Below are 18,876 nucleotides of genomic sequence, written 5' to 3'. Positions count from 1 at the left end.
TGGCGTGAAACCCTAACTAACACACAGGAGTAGTGTTGTAAGTTCAAATAAATGTATAAATTTCTAGAATGGTAGTTCTCAAACTTTTTGTCTCAGAAACCCTTTATACTCTTTTAAAAATCAGTAAGGACTCCCAAGACAATTTCATGGATGTGAGTTTTAGTATCGACATTCACAATTAAAACTGAGTGTCTCAAATGCCTATATGTGAATTGATTTTTTAATATTAGTAAGCCACTACATAGTATCATAAATAACACATTTAATATTAAAAATAACTATATTCCACTACCCAAAAAACAGAGAGGAATTTCTCTGTTTTACATATTTTGCAAATCTTGTTTAATGTTCAGCATATAGAAAATATCTGAATTCTCAGATATTTCTATATTCAATCCATTGTAGGAGTTGTTTTAGTGAAAGTGATATGAATAAAACCCAGCCTCATAATGATATGCAATTGGAAATAAGATGATATTTTACTGCCCTTTTCAGTTAATTGTGGGTATTCTTGAATACTAGGGCAAACTCAACAAATGCTAGTTTTCTTAAAGGTTGATTATAATACAGTTCTGAAGCAGATTGGTGAATTTTCAAACTCAGTTACATGAAAGCACATGATCAGTCTTGCCCTGTGAATGGATGTTAAGCACATAAGGGCTTTGTAACATTGTATTTGTCATTTAGAAAACATGAGTTCGTTGATTTGGGAAAATCTTCCAAATAGTCATACATTTCCTGATATAGTATTAAAAATCAACTTCATTAATACTAACAGCATGCTATCAGAACTCTTTAAAGTTTGGGAAACTGTCAAGTTCATAGTAAAGCATACAAGTTTTCCCAAATTCTGATTTTCCCTTGAAGGCTCAAAGTTCATCATTGGCAGCAAATGCTGCCAGTTACTTTCCTTGAGGTGACAGGTCCACTTGGTTCATTTTCTAGAAAATATCTGCCAAGTGTCCATTCCAAAGAATCACAGATTGTCTTTTTTTTTTTCAAATAAAAATTGTGTTTAAAAAAATGTGTGGGGAGCCTGGTGCTAAACCATTCGTAGATGACCTGCTTCTGGGTCGGGGTTTCCTACGTAGCAAAGCAGCTCCCTTGCTGAGATCTATTGAAAGTCAGCCCTCCACACAAGGGTTTGTAAAAAAACAAATGTGTCCCAGCAACAAAGGAGAGGAAGTCAGCAGATTTACCCCTCAACTCAATGGCAACAATGTTTTCCTTCAAGACAACCATCCTGTATCCAGAGATAGCAACAATGCTTTGTTTCCTTCCCACCTCATTAACACAGAGTATTAAAATGATTCAAAATGACAAGTTAGTGAAACTGCAAGTTTTATTGTTTTATGAAGACATTCTTAAGGGAAACTAGCTTTTAAATTTATTTTTAATTGTAATTTTAACAGATTGATTGGCATATAATTCACATATTATGCAATTCAATAGTTTAAACATATTAAAAAGCTGTGCAATCATCACCACAATCAATTTCAGAATAGCTTTTGTTTTTTTCCAATGGCAGCAAATTGCGTTTTTTCAGTGCTTTTTTTTTCACTGAGAATGTGGTTGTGAAATTACAATACCTATCTTATCACTTCACTGTCTTAACTCACGCAGAAAGCACAAGCTCTTTTACCCTCAATTTCTTCTACACAATTAGTATAAATATCAATATAATTTTAAAAAGTCAATACCGGTACGATTGCCATGCTATTGTGAAAAGAGTTCATGTAGTCTCCTGAAAGGGTCTCGCAGTCCACATGTCACATGTTGAGGGCCACTGCCTTCAAATACAGCTTGTGAACACCTGGTTTGCAGAAGGCTGTGCATAACAGTGGAAGTGGGCCCAGATCCATTTGCGTTCCCACATGGATTGAGCCTCCCGCTCATTCCCTCTGACATAGACCAGGGATGGGACTCGCCTTCCTTGTAACCAGTCAAAGCACTGTAAAATAGGTTTTGGCGGATGTAGTTAGGTTAAAGTCCAATACATTGTTAGTTGATCTCCCTTTTCCCATCTTAGAGTTGTTCGATTTTTAATGGTTCTGCTTTCTTTTTTATTATGTTGTCTAGTCATTGTTGTAGGGTTTGTGTGTATGTGTGTGTGTGTCTGCTGACTTCATGCTTGTGTTTTGCATAGTGTTCTTTATGGGAAATTGAGTATAGAGACAGTAACTGGACTTCTGATTACCCGGGGAGGATTGGAGAAAGGGAGAGCTAACCACAATGAGTACCAGAAAGAAGAAAATATTCCGAAATCGACTGTGGTGAGGATTGCACAACTCTTCGTAATGTGATTGAAGATTACATTGTATGATACATGAAGGATATGCCCCAAAATTATTAAAAAATAATAATAAAGAAGGACTGACCTTAGATGACACCAAGATAGAAATCTTTTATTTGCATCTAATTCATTTCTTGCATTCAGTATCATTTTTGACCAAAACTGTATCTATAGTAAAGCTAATACTACAACCTTCCTGTTTCTTGGGGGTTTCCCCCTCACCAATGCCATTTTCTATTTTCTTAAAACTTCTTCTTGATAAATCCCTATAATTTTCCGGTGTCCTTTGAGAAAAATCTATCAAGAATACCCATTCTGAATCCTAAAACCCAGTCACCATAAACTTCTGAGCTGGTCTTTCTCCTTGACTGTGAACGCGCCAGCAGGCTTCTTTGGAAATCAAAACCACAGTTTTGATTAGATTTGACCTCTGGATAAATCTAAGACTTGTCCCCAGTTAGGACTCACCCCCCTAAAATTGCCGTCATTCGCTTCAATTGTGCCCGAAAGACTTATGGAAACATCAGCTCTTTGAGCTTTCTGATCTTCCTGCAATGCTTGTGGCGCCTGCACAGCCTAAAGCTAGCTGAGGCCCAGAGAGTGACTTAAAATGGAAAATGTCAAGCATGTGAGACCCCAACTTCAGTAGCTATCACACAGTGGTAATTCCAAGAGCTTCTTCCACCAGTTTTTGGATGCCAGTGTGTTAGTCCAGATTGACTAGAGAAACAAATTCATTGACACTCATGTGTGTAAGTGAGCGCTAAATATCCAATACTAGTCCATAAATTCCTTTTTAGACTCACGCAGCCATGCAAGGATGCCAAATGAAGGAAAACCACAGGCCAGTGGGTGGAAAGTCTTGTGATGCAGTTGTGGAAGCATTTCAGCTGTCTCTACATTGCTCCTCCTGCTCCAGCACTCTGGCTGTATCAGCATGGCTCTATGTGACTTGTCAACAGGAATGTGAAGCAGAGAGAGAATAGGTCCTGCCTCCAGGAAGCAAGAGAGGAAAACTCCCATAATCCTCAAGAGAAGGCCACACCCACAAGGAAGCATCAATCAGGCTGTGACTTGATTGACAGGCTAGACTCCACCCCTATAACCTATTTCACAAGTTTAATAAAATTATGTAACTACCACAGCCAGTTTCTTTGTATGTTGAGGTTCATGGTCTTTTGTCTCTTGACTCCTCTGTGAGATCTTCTTGATCTTCCTGTAAACATTTGATCCATCTAAAAACTTATTTTATGTGGGCAACATTCTTGTATACTTGTTGCAAAGTGCCAATGATATTGGAAGATGTTCCATTGAGTAAAATTATATACCCTAAGGACTATGAAAAGTGTATTTACTGAAAGAGCATGTTTGCAGGTATCCAGTGACCACAGAGATATGCTTACAAATGTTTTGTTTGGAACAAACCTGTGCATATGCGAACTGAAACTTTTGTAGCAATACTTTTCGCCTTACTCATATTATTTCCAAGAGAGAGAGGGAGAGAACAGTCATAGGACTTAAGCTCTCCCCCATCCCCAGCCTCTTTCCCACCCATAGAAACCAACCTCATGTGGCAGAGTGAAACTCTCCCCCTTTAGATTTCTTGGCTGTGATTTCTCTTTTAAAAACTTTTTGTGTGATTTGAATGAAAGTGTACAGACAACTTGATTTTTGGTGATTTTCTTGTTTGTTTTTGTTTTTTTAAATCATTTTATTAGGGGCTCATACAATTCTTATCACAATCCATACAATTCTTATCACAATCCATAATTAGGGGCTCATACAATTCTTATCACATCAATTATGTAAAGCACATTTGTACATTAATTGCCTTCATCATTCTCAAAGCATTTGCTCTCCACCTAAGGTCCTCATTTGTTCCCCTCCATCCCCGCTCCCCCCTCCCTCATGAACCCTTGATAATGTATAAATTATTATTTTGTCATATCTTGCCCAGTCCGACATCTCCCTTCACCCACTTTTCTGTTGTCTGTCCCCCAGGGACGAGGTCACATGTAGATCCTTGTAATCGGTTCCCACTTTCCAGCCCACCTTCTCTCCACTCTCCCAGTATTGCCACTCATACCACTGGTCCTGAAGGGATCTTCTGCCCTGGATTCCCTGTGTTTCCAGTTCCTATCTGTACCAGTGTACATCCTCTGGTCTAGCCAGACTTGCAAGGTAGAATTGGGATCATGATAGTGGGGGAGGAGGAAACACCTAGGAACTAGAGGAAAGTTGTATGTTTCACTGTTGCTGCATCACACCCTGACTGGCTCATCTCCTCCCCAAGACTCTTCTGTAAGGGGATGTCCAGTGGCCTACAAATGGACTTTCGGTCCCCATTCCGCACTCCCCCTCTCATTCACTATGATATGATTTCTTGTTCTGATGATGCCTGATACCTGATCCCTTCGACACCTCATGATTGCACAGGCTGGTGTGCTTCTTCTATGTGGGCTTTGATCCTTCTTAGCTAGATGGCCGCTGTAAACACTCCTTTTCAAGAAGAAATGTATTCATCCTCCAAGTGTTTGCTCTTGTTTTGTTGTTGTTGTTTGTTTGTTTTGTTTTCATCTTTCTTGGTGGGTTTCCAGCTTTATGGCAGAGTGATAAGGGAAAAGCCTGAGTGACCTCTGTAGGCTTGAATTCACTCAGACTTGGCTTGTGTCCCGGCATGTGGAGACTGTAACTCTCCATGGGAGTAGAAAAGTTTGTCTTCCTCCCAAGGAGCTGCTGGTGGTTTTGAACTGTTGATCTTACTGTTAGTAACCCAAAATGTAACCACTACACCACAAGGCTCTTCTTCACATTTAGATATTTTCATCTTTGTGGCAATACTTATTTTTTTACTTACCTTCATGTATTTATATATATTTAAAAAGCAAGTAAATATTAAAAGTCTTTCCTTTACCCTACTCCTATCTCCCTCTTTTACCCCCAAACCCTGCTGGTAACTGTTTATATTAATTTATTATTTATACTTGCAATGTTTTACTTGGTCAATATATAGAAATATAAAGATAAATCTTATTTCCCCTCTTAGGAAACACAAGCATATTGTATAATTTCTTTGACTACTGCTTTTTTCTTTTTTAATCATTTTATTGGGGGCTGCTTTCTTCATAACCTAGAGGTCTTGTTTTATCTATTCAATGATTTCCTTTTATTCTATGTTACTACCTTTATTTAGGATTCTTTGGTGTATTCTCCAAAATGCACTCCCACAAAGTTGATTTCTACTTATGGCAACCTTATAGGACAGAGTAGAGCTGCTCTTTGAGTTTCTGAGACTTTAAATCTTTATGGGAGCAAACAACCTTATCTTTTTCTCCAGAGCAGTTGGTAGTTTAGAACCACCAACCTTCTGGTTAGCAGCTCAGTGCGTAAGCCCACTACACCACCAGAGCTCCTCGTAGTTTGCTCTAGGAATCCCCTATTGCTTGGTTGTCTCCAGTCATCTGCTTTTACAACCTGTGCGTCATGAATAATTGACCATATGTTCTGACTGCTCTTTTCTCCTAGCCTTTCACCTCCGGATCGTGAGAGAAGTCTCAGCATGTTTGTGCTCTAACCTCTTGGTCAGGCCTCTGATCCTTTTAGCTATCCATCTTTCACTCTAGGACCCCAAGTAAATTAATGTGAAACGGAACAGCAGAAAGGTTGGTTTTTACAAAATTACACGGTTGTGCAAACAAGAGAAAACAACTCTGGCTGGCTGAAGAGAATTAAATGTATTGCAAGGATGTCAGATTACGACCAAGTAAATAGGCAGACTGCAGAACAGGCTCAGAGAATAAGCAGAGCAGGAATGGCCTAGACCCGTGACAGTGAGCAGCTTTGTTTGTGGCTCCTCCGTTGGACATTGAAGCCCTTCGTGGAACCAGTGGGCAGTGAAGGGATGTCTCTTGTGTTACATATTCGATTAAAGCCCAGAGACATGGTGGCTAGGAGATGAAGCTTTGTAGGCAGGGTTCAGATACTGAGTAGTCAAAAGTCCTTCAAAAATATACTACACAATAAATTCATAGAACTGTTGAAATGGAAACCCAGGTTTCATGGCTACCAGGTTGCTCTCTCTCTCTCTCTTCCGAAAACCTGTCTTCAGTAAGTTGTTCTATTTCAATAATGTTTTCACAAAATTGTCCCTGGCTAGAATTCAGATCCACAACCTACTCCAGCAGCTGTGAGCATATCACTGGAGAAAAATTATAGATTCTTCATTATAGCTAGGAAACCTGGTGGTGTAGTGGTTACGAGTTGGGCTACTACCTGCAAGGTCACCAGCTTAAAACCACCAGCCACTCTGCGGGATAAAGACGAAGCTTTCTACTCCCATGAAGAGTTACAGTCTCGGAAACTCACATGGGCTAGCTCTTCCCTGCCCTATAGATTTGCTATGAGTCAGCATTGACTCAATGGCGGTTGAGTTTGGTTTGGGTTTTTATGTTGGTCTGGGTACATTAGAGAAACAAATCCACAGAAATTCATATATATGAGAGAGTTGTATATAAAGGGTAGGTGTACATTAAGAAAACATCCCAACCCAGTGCTGCCCAAGCCCACAAGTCCAACATCAGCCCATATGTCCGACACCAATCCACAAAGTCCTCCTCCATCTCACAAAACACACACAATGACACCGACTGCAGAAGGAAAGTCAAATCAGTGAACGTGTAAGCATCTAAGTGCTGTCAGGGGTCTCCACACAGGTGCTCCAGCACCCAGGGCTGCACCAGGGTACATCCAGGTGGCTTCTCTTCAAGGATGTCTTACAGGAAGTGAGCCTTGCCAGCTGAATCAGGGAACTGGCAAAGGCAGATGCACCCTGGTCCGACCATCAGAAAGCAAGAGACCCAAAAACTTGAAAGGCGAGGCTCACCAAACCACTTATCTCTCTGCCCTTCAATTAACCCCACCTGTGTTTATTGGCAAGGTTGGCACAATAAACTATCTCAGTTTTGATCATTATGACTAACTAGGAATGGATAGTGGATATTTTTTCCTCCAGATCAACCAATGGCGATTCAGAAGTTGCCTCAAATCAATTTCAACTCATGGTGACCCCATGTGAATATCCCACCGAGTTCTCAATGGCTAGTTTTTCAGAAGGAAATAGCCAAGTTCTTTCATCTGAGGCACCTTTGGGTGGACTTGAATTTCTGACCTTCCAATCAGTAGCCAAGCTACAATCTATATCAGGCCAGGGTAGTAGTTTGGCTGTTTTCAGTTAAGGAACCCTTGCCGTGTAGTGGCTCCAAGCGGGCTGCCAATCACAAAGTCAGTGTTTCAAATCCACCAGCAGCTCCTCTATAGGTGAAAGATGTGGCTTTCTACTTCTATCAACAACCACAGTCTTGGACATCCACAGGGAGTTCTATCCTGTCCTCTAGGATCACTGTGCGCCAGAATGGACTCAATGGCTGCGTCTGTTGGTTGTTTGTTTCCCACTGATTTTGTCCTATAGAGAGGTAGGGAATCCAGACTGGAAAATAATACCAAATAAGCTACAGCCCAACTCCTCTCCTTTCTATCCATCAGCGGGGGAAATCTGACAGGTTAATTATGGAAACAATTCCATGTATCATAGCATCTCAGAGAGTAAATCTAACCAGGAATGGAAAGGATTCATGCCAGGGGTCTTCAAGAAGTTCGTGGGGAATGGAATTAAAACATAATGGAAATTTTCAATGAACTCTTTGAAGCCCCCTTAGTACAGTGAAAACTCTAAAGCACTGCTGAAAGGGATTAAAGAGGGCTTAAATAAATGGGGAAAATCTTTCATGCTTATGAATTAGTGTCCTTAATATTGTTAAGACATCAAATACTACCCAAAGGAATCTACAGATTCAACACAATCCTTGCTCCCAAAAATTGGAAAATCAATCTTCAACCTTATATGTAGTAACAAAACTCACACTCACTCACAGCAACCACATGGGACAGGGTGCAGCTGTCCCTGTGAGTTTCTGAGCCTGTAAGTCTTTGTGAGACTAGAAGGCCCGTCTTTCTTCCATGGAGCACCTGGTGGTTTCAAACTGCTGACCTTGTGGATCGCAGCCCAAAGCACAACCCCTATACCACCAAGACTCCTGACGGAAATACAAGAGAACTCAACTACATTAAAACAGCACACACTTCCTGATTACAAAGCATACTATACAGCGACCATCACCCAAACAGCCTGGCACTGGTATAACAACAGACACATAAATCAATGGAATAGAATAAAAGATCCATAAATAAACCCACATTTCTATGGTCTGCTGATTTTTTTACAAGGTGCTATATCCAGTCAATGGGAAAATTAGAGTTTCTTTCATTATTGGTGCTGGGAAATTTGGATTATCTCATGCAGAAAAATTAAATAGAATCCATGCCTCACATCATACGCCAAAGCAAATTTAAACTAGGTTAAAAACCTAAATGGGAAAGCTAAAATAATAACATTCGTAGGAGAATGAGCAGAGGGCCTCTCAGGCTTGGCCTTCCACGTGGGTCACTTAATAAAATAACAAAAGGATAAACATTAAAAGATAAAACAAATAAACAAAGTCGCTCCCATCAAGTCACAGCTGACTCATACTGACCCTAGAGAATAGGGGTCCTCAAAATCTTTATACAGGGGGTCAGTTCACTGTCCCTCAGACCATTGGAGGGCTGCACAATAATTTTAAAAAAAAAACTATGTGAGAATGATGAGGGCAATGAATGTACAGGTGTGCTTTACACAATTGATGTATATGTATGGATGGTGATAAGAATTGTATGAGCCCCTAATAAAATGATTAAAATAAATAAAAATAAAAGAACTAGGAAATAGAAAAAGAAAATACATCCTGCATACCAGAAAAAAAAACTATGAACAAATTCCTATGCACACTGCACATATCTTATTTTGAAGTAAAAAAACAAATGGCCAAAAACACCTGGCGGACCAGATAAATGTCCTCCACGGGCCGCATGTGGCCCACGGACTGTAGTTTGAAGACCTCTGCTATAGAACAAGGTAGAACTGCCCGTGTGAGTTTCTGAGACTAACTCTTTACAATAGCAAACTGCCCTGTCTTTCTCCCACAGAGTAGCCAGTAGTTTCGAACAGCTGTCTCTGAGGATCACGGCGCAACACGTAACTACTATACCACCAGGTCTCCTTAAAATGGGACCTAACATAAATGAGAATGTTTCACACCTCAAACAACAGCAAATGAACATTGCCCTAGAACTAGAACTCTGACAAGTCTCTCCTATGCATTATGGATTTGATGTGAGCAAGCCTAATTTTAGTAATCTGAAAACATAAACACGTACTTTCCATGTATATAGCATGAGCGTTCTTGGCACTGTGTCTGGGTATTCAATAAATGTTAGTTGACTCTTAAAAAAAAGTCAATGATTATAATTGGCAATAAAGTATATGTTGTCAATTTAATAGTTTTAGGTACAGTTTAATGACACTCGTTACCATCACATCCTTCATGACTATCCATGCCCAACTTGGTCTATCACCATTATCAGAAACTTCCCTTTCCATTTCCTTCTACCCTGCTAACCACAACCCCCTTTGGCATTTCTCATTATGTCTGGCTAAGAGGGCTGGGACTCTCCCTTTTCCCCTTGGAAACCTCCAAAGCCCGTGCCTAAATGCATCAGGCTCCCACTGCCATGGCTGTGGTTCCCATACATCATCTAAGGGTAAGCAAGTCTTGCCCCGGCAAGTATGCATTTTTCACCCAAGACAGCACAGACTCATCTTACAAAAGAGAATTAAACTCTTCATATCGACCGGGCTTTGCTCCTCCTTCAGCCTCATGCCTGGTGTGCATGGGGCCCAGACAGCTTCTAGCCCCTGCCTTGACCCTCTTTGATTTCCAAGGTCTTGCAATAGTTATTCTGATCCCGTGACACCAGATCCAAAGAGCTTCTCTGGGCCCACTTCTCTCTCATGAAGCAGCATGGGAAGAGTAGATGATCTTTTCAGAGTTGTTATATGGCAAACAGCGTCTCACATCTCTGCCATATCGCCTACATTCTAGGACGTAGAACAAGAAAGAAGGCCAGGCTGCTCTTGGGAACAGAAGGGCAACGCTGAAGAAACGACCTGCTTTCCCAATCCACTGGCTCTAGGCGAGTCACACTCCAGGCATGACGACCCTTAATAATGCCCTATACTTAACCTGAACGGGAATCTCCACCTGAAGAGTTAATAAACTAAGAATCATTTTTCTACCTTTTTTGTTAGCAAGAGACTCTAAGACTGCCTGTTTCTCACATCAACTAAAATTATTGTTACCCACATGACCCTGTCCCTGCGAGCCCTGTCTCCTATCCCCTCTAAAAAGGGAAACAGATCATGAATTTTAATTAAAACTGATGGGGAAGTTGGACAAAGGCTCTCAGGGGTAATTACAAAGCGGAGCCACCCATGACCCGAGGGAACCTTCCTAATTGACAATGGAGTAAAAATGAATCTTTCAAAAGCGAATGAGAACATATTTGCATAACTGGGGATAACAAGGTTCTGACTAAAACTAAGGGACCTAGATGAAATGGGGGCACCTCTAAGGGTGCTCCTCACTTGTGAAGTAGCAATCCTTCACTGGCTAGCTGAGATGTAAGGACATGCCTGTGGCATTCATGATATCATGCTGAATTAGACTCATATGAGCATACCAAGTGAGACAGGCATGATCCTAAGGGTAGCACTGTCATTCTGTTATTTGCTGTAAAGAAACATTCTAGGGAGCAAACATGGATGTCAACAGCACTCCTGAGCTGTGTGATGGAGTCACAAGACTCACCTGCAGTCCATCTTCCCAAGAGCAGGCGTAGGTCATGGTGGCAGACTGCCATCTGGGCTTGTTAGAACCAGATCCGAGTTGCCAGGAGGGCTTTATGGCCTGGAGCGTGCACATCCTGTTAGGATGTTAGTGTGCCTGACTGCCACCCCAGGGAGCAGCCATGAGAGACTGCTCATCTTGCTTAAAGGTCAAACTGCTGGAGGAAACATACAGGCAACAGTCCAAGGGCCTGCTGGGAAATCCACACGTGTTCGGATGAGTCAGGGATCACAGAGTACAAACCTGTCTTTCCATATCTTATTTGTAATACCCCCTAAGCCATCCTCATTCCGTGAAGTCCTCCTAGATATTTCCCAGAAATTCCACACCCAGGATTCCTACCCAATGTCTTTCCTACAAGGGAATTTTCCCTACCAGCTCAGCAGAGAGAGAGGGAACTTCACAAAACCAATACGTGTGCAAAGAAAATAAATCTGTCCATGAGGATGGGACAACAGGAATGGAGGTCATATCCTTTCCCCGAATAAAACTATCATCAAATATGTGTTCTTAAGTGGAACACCCTGCTGAGAGCCTGGCGAGCTTCGCGCCACACTGAGGGTGTCAAAGTTTACCCAAGTCTATCGTCACTGAAAGTGGGATCCTGCTGGAACAATGCAGAAACATGAGCGAGTAGTTTTGGAACCAAGCAGAGGTTGGAAGAATTTTGAGAGGCATGATTGAAAAAGGCTAAATCCCCAGGAGTACATTCTTGGAAATTGGAGAAAGGGGGGCGGTGGGAGCGGTTTGCTATGGAAAGGCAGAACGCTTCGCAAAGTTGTCTGCGGCAATTATACGGAAGGCAGACCATGTCAATAATGAACTTGGCTGTTTAGCTAGAGATTCCAGTCAAAGTGAAGAAGGGTCTGCCTGGTTTCTTCTTATTGTGTGCTGTAAACTGGGAGGAGAGGATGAGAGAAAGAAACTGAGAAAGTGTTAAATCACAAATCACATCTTAATTATTTTTGAAAAGATTTATCCTCTCGGATGATCCAAAAAACAACACTAAAATTAAGAAATGGGTTCCTGGTGCAGTCAGGAAAACATGACAAGGAGAAAAAGGCAAGATTGTGACTATATCACCTTTTGTTAAAATCTCGAGAAAGATCAAAGAATTAGAGCAGTGTAGTGAGTCACACAAAGGGCCCTTTTAGGACATGCAGCGCGTGCCTCCCAGATCCTTTCAAGGAAATCAGGGAAGCACTTGAAATCAAAGCCGCTCTGGGCCTCCGCCATCTGATCAGGAGTCCAAGTTAGAGGGGGCTTCGCTGAACTCTACTGAGGGATGACGTGGATCCCAGTGAAATCTGTGAGAAACTGGAAACCAGGAAGAGCGTAGTTGGACAAACTCTCACCATTTATCTGCTAAGGAGGTTGGGAGGCTGGGGTTCCCATGGAGGGAAAAGTCATGTTCGCGGGTTGGAAATGCGGCCCACTCACATTCTCCTAAGTAAAATTATCCCCCACGATGTCCCCCCATAATACTGCCAATTTAAGGTGCTACTTGCAGACACATAGCTGCTACTATGTATGCTTGAAGGTTATCTGCCGCAGGTTGTCTGCCATCAAAAGCAATCGGGTCCACTCCTTTTTGATAAGGATCATATATTGTTCCCCTGGAGAAGAATTCAAAGAACCTAAGGTCAAGCCAACTCAGGGAAGACCAAGGTTAGGCTGCCATCTTGACCCTAGAGCAGTGGTTCTCAAGCTTCCTCATGCTGTGACCCTTTCATACAGTTCCTCATGTTGTGGTGACCCCCCACCCCAACCATAACATTATTTTTGGTGCTACTTCATAACTGTAATTTTGCTACTGTTATGAATTAAGGGACCCCTGTGAAAGGGCAGTTCAACCCCCCAAAGGGGTCGTGACCCACAGGTTGAGAACTACTGCTCTAGAGCCTGCCCATCTTGATCCCAATGTACCTTCCTGTCACACGTATGCCCCTAGTACAACCCCTTCCTATTGAATGTATACTCCTATCGCACCCCCTTCTTGCTACATGTATGCTTTTCAATACAACCTCTTCCTGTTATGTATGATCTTAACATGGCTTACTTGCCCGAGATTATATAAGTCTGTGAGAGACTAAAGTACAGTCTCATTCTGGTTCCAGTTAAGCATGGACAAGGTGAGCCTTTGCATGTTTTGTCTTATCTCTTTAACTTACCCCTCAATTACACAACCACCTCTTTGGACCCATGTGATTGTGGGGGAGGCTAGTCTCCCAAATAAATCTATGAACGTCCCACACATTGGGAGAAAGTTATTTCTACACTTGATCTTAGCCAAAAGGCCGAGAAGCGATGAGAGAAAGTTATTTCACCAAAAATATTACCAGCTTGAGCTGAAAGTATAAAGCTAGTTGGACTACTAAGATTCTGTTGACCAGACACAGGTGGCTAAAGCTCCTCCGCTGTACGTTCATGAGAGAGATGGATGACTCCCAGGTAGAGCAAGGTGCCCAAGAGTCTCAGAGGCAGAACCAAAAGCTAAGCCCAAACTGTTTCTAGGACATCTTAGTAGCTCCCGTTGCCTGCAGCGGAATGGAGGCGCGTTAGCTAGCCTCCTTGGCCTGTTGCACGATTGTATGCTGTGGAAAGGGGCGGTTGCCAGTATTGACTTCCATCGTTTCAAAACTCGGTAGATCTCAAGAGACGACACATGAAGAGCCATGTGCACAAGGAACTGATTTAGATGGTGAAAAGTCTGGCCTCTCAGAAGCAGCTCTCAGAGATCTTGGAAGCTAAGGGATGCACTTTGCTTGTAAGAAGAAACATAAAGGAAGGATGAATCATTGAGGGCCAGGCGTAGACACCGCAGACAGGTTCGAAGACAGCTTTTAACTCCTGTTAGTTACACTTTGCAATCCGGTCCCTTGGTTATGGGCACACCTTGTGACTTGCTTCTCGCTATTACAAGATGAACCAAGTGATGGTATGATATTTCCGTTATTTCATTATGTGAGATTATTCTATCTCTCTTGCTAGCATTTTCTCCCTCCTGTTCACTTAGTTCAAGCAAGCAGTCATGTTATGGATGCCCAATGCAGGGTTAACCTCCAGCCCACAACCCCCTAGGACGGCAGCCCCTAACCCACAGTCATAAAAAAAAAATAAAATAAAAAAGAAGAACAAGAAGAAGAAGAAGGCTGAAGTTGAACAGCTACAAGGAACAGAATTCTGCCAAGAACCACCTTGGCAGCCACCTACTTGGAAGCAGATCCTTCCATAGTCCAGCCTTGAAATGAGACCACAGCTCCAGTCAACATCTTGATTGCAGCATCATAAGAAACCCATAAACAGAAGACCCAGTTAAGCCACGTCCCGGTTTATAATCCGCAGGTTTGTGTGACAATAAGTGTATGTTGTTTTAAGTGGCTAAGCTTGTAGTAAATTGTTAGACAACAATAGATCATGAAAACGGATTTTGTTAACCTAGTCTGGGCTTTCCAAGAATCTAAACAACACAGTGCTCATGTCAGTCGGCTCAAGATTCTGAGTCTTCCAAAAAGACAGGGATCGCTGAAATCCAGCAAAGACCGATGGCAGTGAGTTTGGTGGTTCGTGTTTGTTTGCTTGCTCTTGTTTAGTAGCTCCAAGACCTTTTTCTTAGACAGCCTGGACTTGAAGTCTTTCATGGCCTTAACAGATGATTCTGGCTGCAACCATGCAAGTATCTTCGCTGGGGGTCCTGCCAGAGACATTGCTAATGGAACCTTCCAGAAGTGGAGATCATTCGAGGGTGACGCAATCTCACTCCACCATCAGGTGTGTGCCAGAGCATCATAGCTCCCGGTCACTAGAGGGTGACTGAGCAGAATACAGCCGCACCCATCCTGTCTTTTACTCTCATTTTTGGCTTCCTGTTTTGAATCTTTAGAAAGAGGTGAGTGAAAAAAATGTATCAAACTGCTCATGCATATGTATACTTTACTGCCTACAAAGAATAGGGAAAATGTCTTAATAAAACTAAAGCCTACCGAATCGATGTGCTTTTTATTCATGAGATTTTTACATGGTTCTCCCCCACACTTCCACCCTCCCTCTTTTCCCTCCACTGTAATTTAGCTCCATTGCTCACGTAGTGGTTTATGGGTCTTGAGTGGCTTCACTCTGTGACAATTCCTCATCGAATCACCGATAAGAGGGATGCCAGACTACACCCGCATATGGACACTTGGTGACTTCGATGGCCTTAAATTCAGTCTGATGGGCAGTCACAGAGTTCCCTCTCAGCCCCCAACTCTGGCTCCTCATAGCCCCTTCCCCACAGCCCTTCCCAGAAGGCTGAGCTCCCTGTGGCCCGCATTGGGCTTTCTGAAACAGCAGCAGCACTGTGTCTGAGACTTCCTCTGAGCGTCCGCAAACTTCCTTTGTTCAGTCACCATCACCGGGGACTTCAGATGGCTCATTATGTGAAGTGGTCGTTCTCTGGGAGGCGCAGGTGATGAAGAGCTGTAGGGAAGAGTGATAACATCCCCTCTGTGGCCTTGGCATAGCCAGCAAACCCCTAACTAATTAACACTCGTGCTGTTCGCATTGCCTCGTCCAAGCAAATGGAAGGGCTCTGTGCTCCAGGTCTCTCTCTCCCCAAGGATGCACTGCACAGTGACACAGGGGAGTCCCCTGCATCCTCAAAGAAATGTTTTGCTTTTACATACAGTAAATAGGTTTGCATTTGGGTGAAACGCTGCCCCACCAGTTAATTCCTAATCCCTGACCTGATCCGGCTTCATCCTTAATACATATGATCACGCTGACCTCAAAGAAAATCCCCGTTATACAAATAGGCAAGTCTCAACCTGCTGTTGAAGCCGTCGAAGGTCTGTGATAGGGAGCTTTTGCAAAACACGCACACTATTTATAGATCCATTTTTCAGGCCCAGAGCCCTGGTGGCTCAATGAGTTATGAATTCATCTATTAACCTCACAGTCAGCAGTTTGAAACCATCGACCACTCCACGGGCAGAAAATGAGGCTATCTGCTCCCTCAACATATGCAGCCTCCGAAACCTTCAGGGGCCCTTCTCCTTTGTCCTATGGGGTTGCTCTGAGCTAGACTGACCCAACGACAGTGAGGTCTTGAATTTTCTGGAAGCTCTTGGCAAAGGACAGTGAGGCTTCCTTTGTGGGGTCATGCTCTACCCTCCCTTTGACATCACCTCCAAATCCTCACCCTGCCACTGATTGCTTTCACATTCCCATTAGCTGCTGTTTCTTGCTTCGGCAACTCTACAGATAAGACCTAGGAAGGCTTCCGATTCCTTGCACTGCCTTACATCCTTCTAAAACGGTTATATCTGTTTTGTTTTTTGTTTTTCCTCAAATATTTTATTTCTTTCATTATAAGACATATAGATATAAACTTGTATATTCTGAAAAAATATAGAAATGGTAGTAAAATAGACAATTTTTCCTATCAAGAAATATGTTCATAAATATTCTTTATCAAATATTAAAATGGTGGCTATTTTTCAAAATAATGATTGAGCAGAGCTGTGGCATACAAGGATCAACCCAAAACATGAAAGTGCTCATGTTGTGTGTTTATCAAAATTCAGACAGCTGACACGATTTTTAAAAATCGGCATCGTGCACTTCAGGTTATCAATAATTCCAATTAAAAAATGTTTTTGATGGCTCGGTGATTTAAAAAATAAAAACACATAAAAGGTGATTCCTCTAATGGAATTTGGCCACATTTACCTTCTCCTGGATTTAAGAAAAGAACCAAAACTATACGACATGAAAGTGAAGCTATAATCTTTGAACCCGTCTGTTGTCAATATCTCAGTTCCCAGTTCTGCAAATGTCTGGATTCCCCGGAGCGCAAACTGCGTGCTCAGCTTTAGTGTCCAGCATGGTCCATCATCTCTTGTCACAGGTTTACGAAGGTACTAGTCATCAGCTGATGAGCTCAGTTCTGTAGTCTGGCACCCTGGGGATACACGCTAAGTAGAAAGCTCGCCTATGACTGAACCCCTGACAAGTCTCCTATATGTGTGTGTGACCCACGGGCCTCAAAAACGCCTCTCAGAACACTGGGGTTGGGGGGTGGGGGTTCTCATAATGGGAAGATTTTTGTCCAGACCTTCTCTTGTGCCTTCCTCTCTTGATTGTCCAAAGGAGAGAGGACTCCAGGCAGGTCCTCTCATGAGTCTCTGGTGCTCAAGGAGCAAGGACCAGTCTTTTCCTGTGAATAAATACTGACTTTTTACAAGGATCTTTCATTTCTCATGCATCGTGTTGTCCATGAGGCCAACACCGTCATTCCCAACTGCCATGGGGTAAGCCACATCTAAACATACATGAGTATCCAATCTAATATGGATTGAGAATCGGTCCCAACAGCCTTCGGCGATGTCCATCCAGGAGGACATCAGGGTGACGTAAAGCTGGGCACCTAGCGCACAGAGAGGTCATGGCAGGACTTGGAGTTGAGTTTGAAGGCCATATTCTTGTTGTTTGGGGCCACAATCTTGCCCCAGAAGCGCCTGGCTTTCCTGGGGATGCCCTCCCTCCTTTTCTGGTAGGCCAGCCTCCTCTTATGCTTCTCTTGGCTGTCCCGCTGGAGGCGCGCCTGGCACACAATGCCTTCCAGCAACTCCTTCACGTTGTGCTGGACAGCGGCCGGCCGAGGTCTCCATGAACTTGCCGTCGAACACCACAGCACCCGCTCTCCCTTCTGAGACAGACACTTCTCGGCACCGCACCAAGTCACTTTTGTTGCCAACCAAGATGACAGGGCTGTCCTCTGTCTGCCGGGCCCTGCGGGGCTGGATGCGCAGCTCTGACGCCTTCTCAATGCTGGCGCGTCTGTGATGGAGTAGACAATCAGGCAGGCACCCCCAGCTTGCACGCAGTGGTCTTGGAGCCACGCACTCTCCCTTATTTTCCCACATGTCCAGCAGTATAGTTGTTGCGCTCTCTTGGCCAGGGTTCGCTCACAGGTATCTTCTCCCAGGACGTCGCTGTCCACACTGTCGTGCACGCCAGCAAAGATGCTGGCCATAGAGGACTTGCCCACCCCCTGTTCACCTGTAGTAGGTGTCCCCAGACTCTGAGGAGATGGCCGAGTCGGTGGAGTGAGAGGACCAGCTCCGGCGGTAGGGGTCCTCAGGGGCAGCAGAATGGCAGGGGAGGTGTCCTTCTGGTTCATCAGATGCCTGCCATAGGCTGGGATACTCCAGCGCTGCTGCTGGAGCTGCAGGCCCGCATGGCCGCGGCGCAGGGCGACATTAGTTAGAATCATCGCTGGCTCTTGCACAGCCCGGTGGTCCAGTGGGCGTCCGTGTGTCCGTTCATCTGTCCGCGCCCGCCGGGATCCGCGATCCCAGAGTGCGCTGGGGTGGCGCCCACCCTGCCTGTGCTCTGCTCCATTGTACCTGTTTATAAGAAAATCAATAATCTGGGTGTATGTTGATATGGCTACATAAACTTTGTCAGCCAGCCAAGTAATATACTGCATTTTCTTGATATTAAAGCTTTTGTTTCCCCCTGGACTTTCTAGCCCATCCTCTCCCTGACCCTGCATCCACTGGTTCTCATCCTTCTACATCTCTATCTCTCCAAATGTTTGATCAGTTTTTCCTCCACTCCCATTTGGAGCAGCGATGACACTTGTCTTGTGGAGCTTTAAATTAATATAAGTATGATGCATGTGACCCTATCCTACGAAGATCAGGGAGTGGTGGGAAGTTAATGGGGTGATCACACACACACACACACACCTAGGATGCA

The 18,876-nt window shown here is 43.4% G+C and overlaps 1 pseudogene; it reads right to left on the bottom strand.

The window, feature by feature from the left end:
• Window positions 1-17,539: 17,539 nt before the first annotated feature.
• Window positions 17,540-18,388, bottom strand: LOC142426564 (GTP-binding protein GEM pseudogene; annotated as a pseudogene).
• Window positions 18,389-18,876: the final 488 nt, after the last annotated feature.

This window comes from Tenrec ecaudatus, chromosome 14 (genome assembly GCF_050624435.1).
Source record: "Tenrec ecaudatus isolate mTenEca1 chromosome 14, mTenEca1.hap1, whole genome shotgun sequence".
In the NCBI taxonomy this organism is placed as follows: Eukaryota; Metazoa; Chordata; class Mammalia; order Afrosoricida; family Tenrecidae; genus Tenrec; species Tenrec ecaudatus.
The sequence above is the reverse complement of the archived record's forward strand: the minus strand, read 5'-3'. Positions and strand labels throughout refer to the sequence as shown.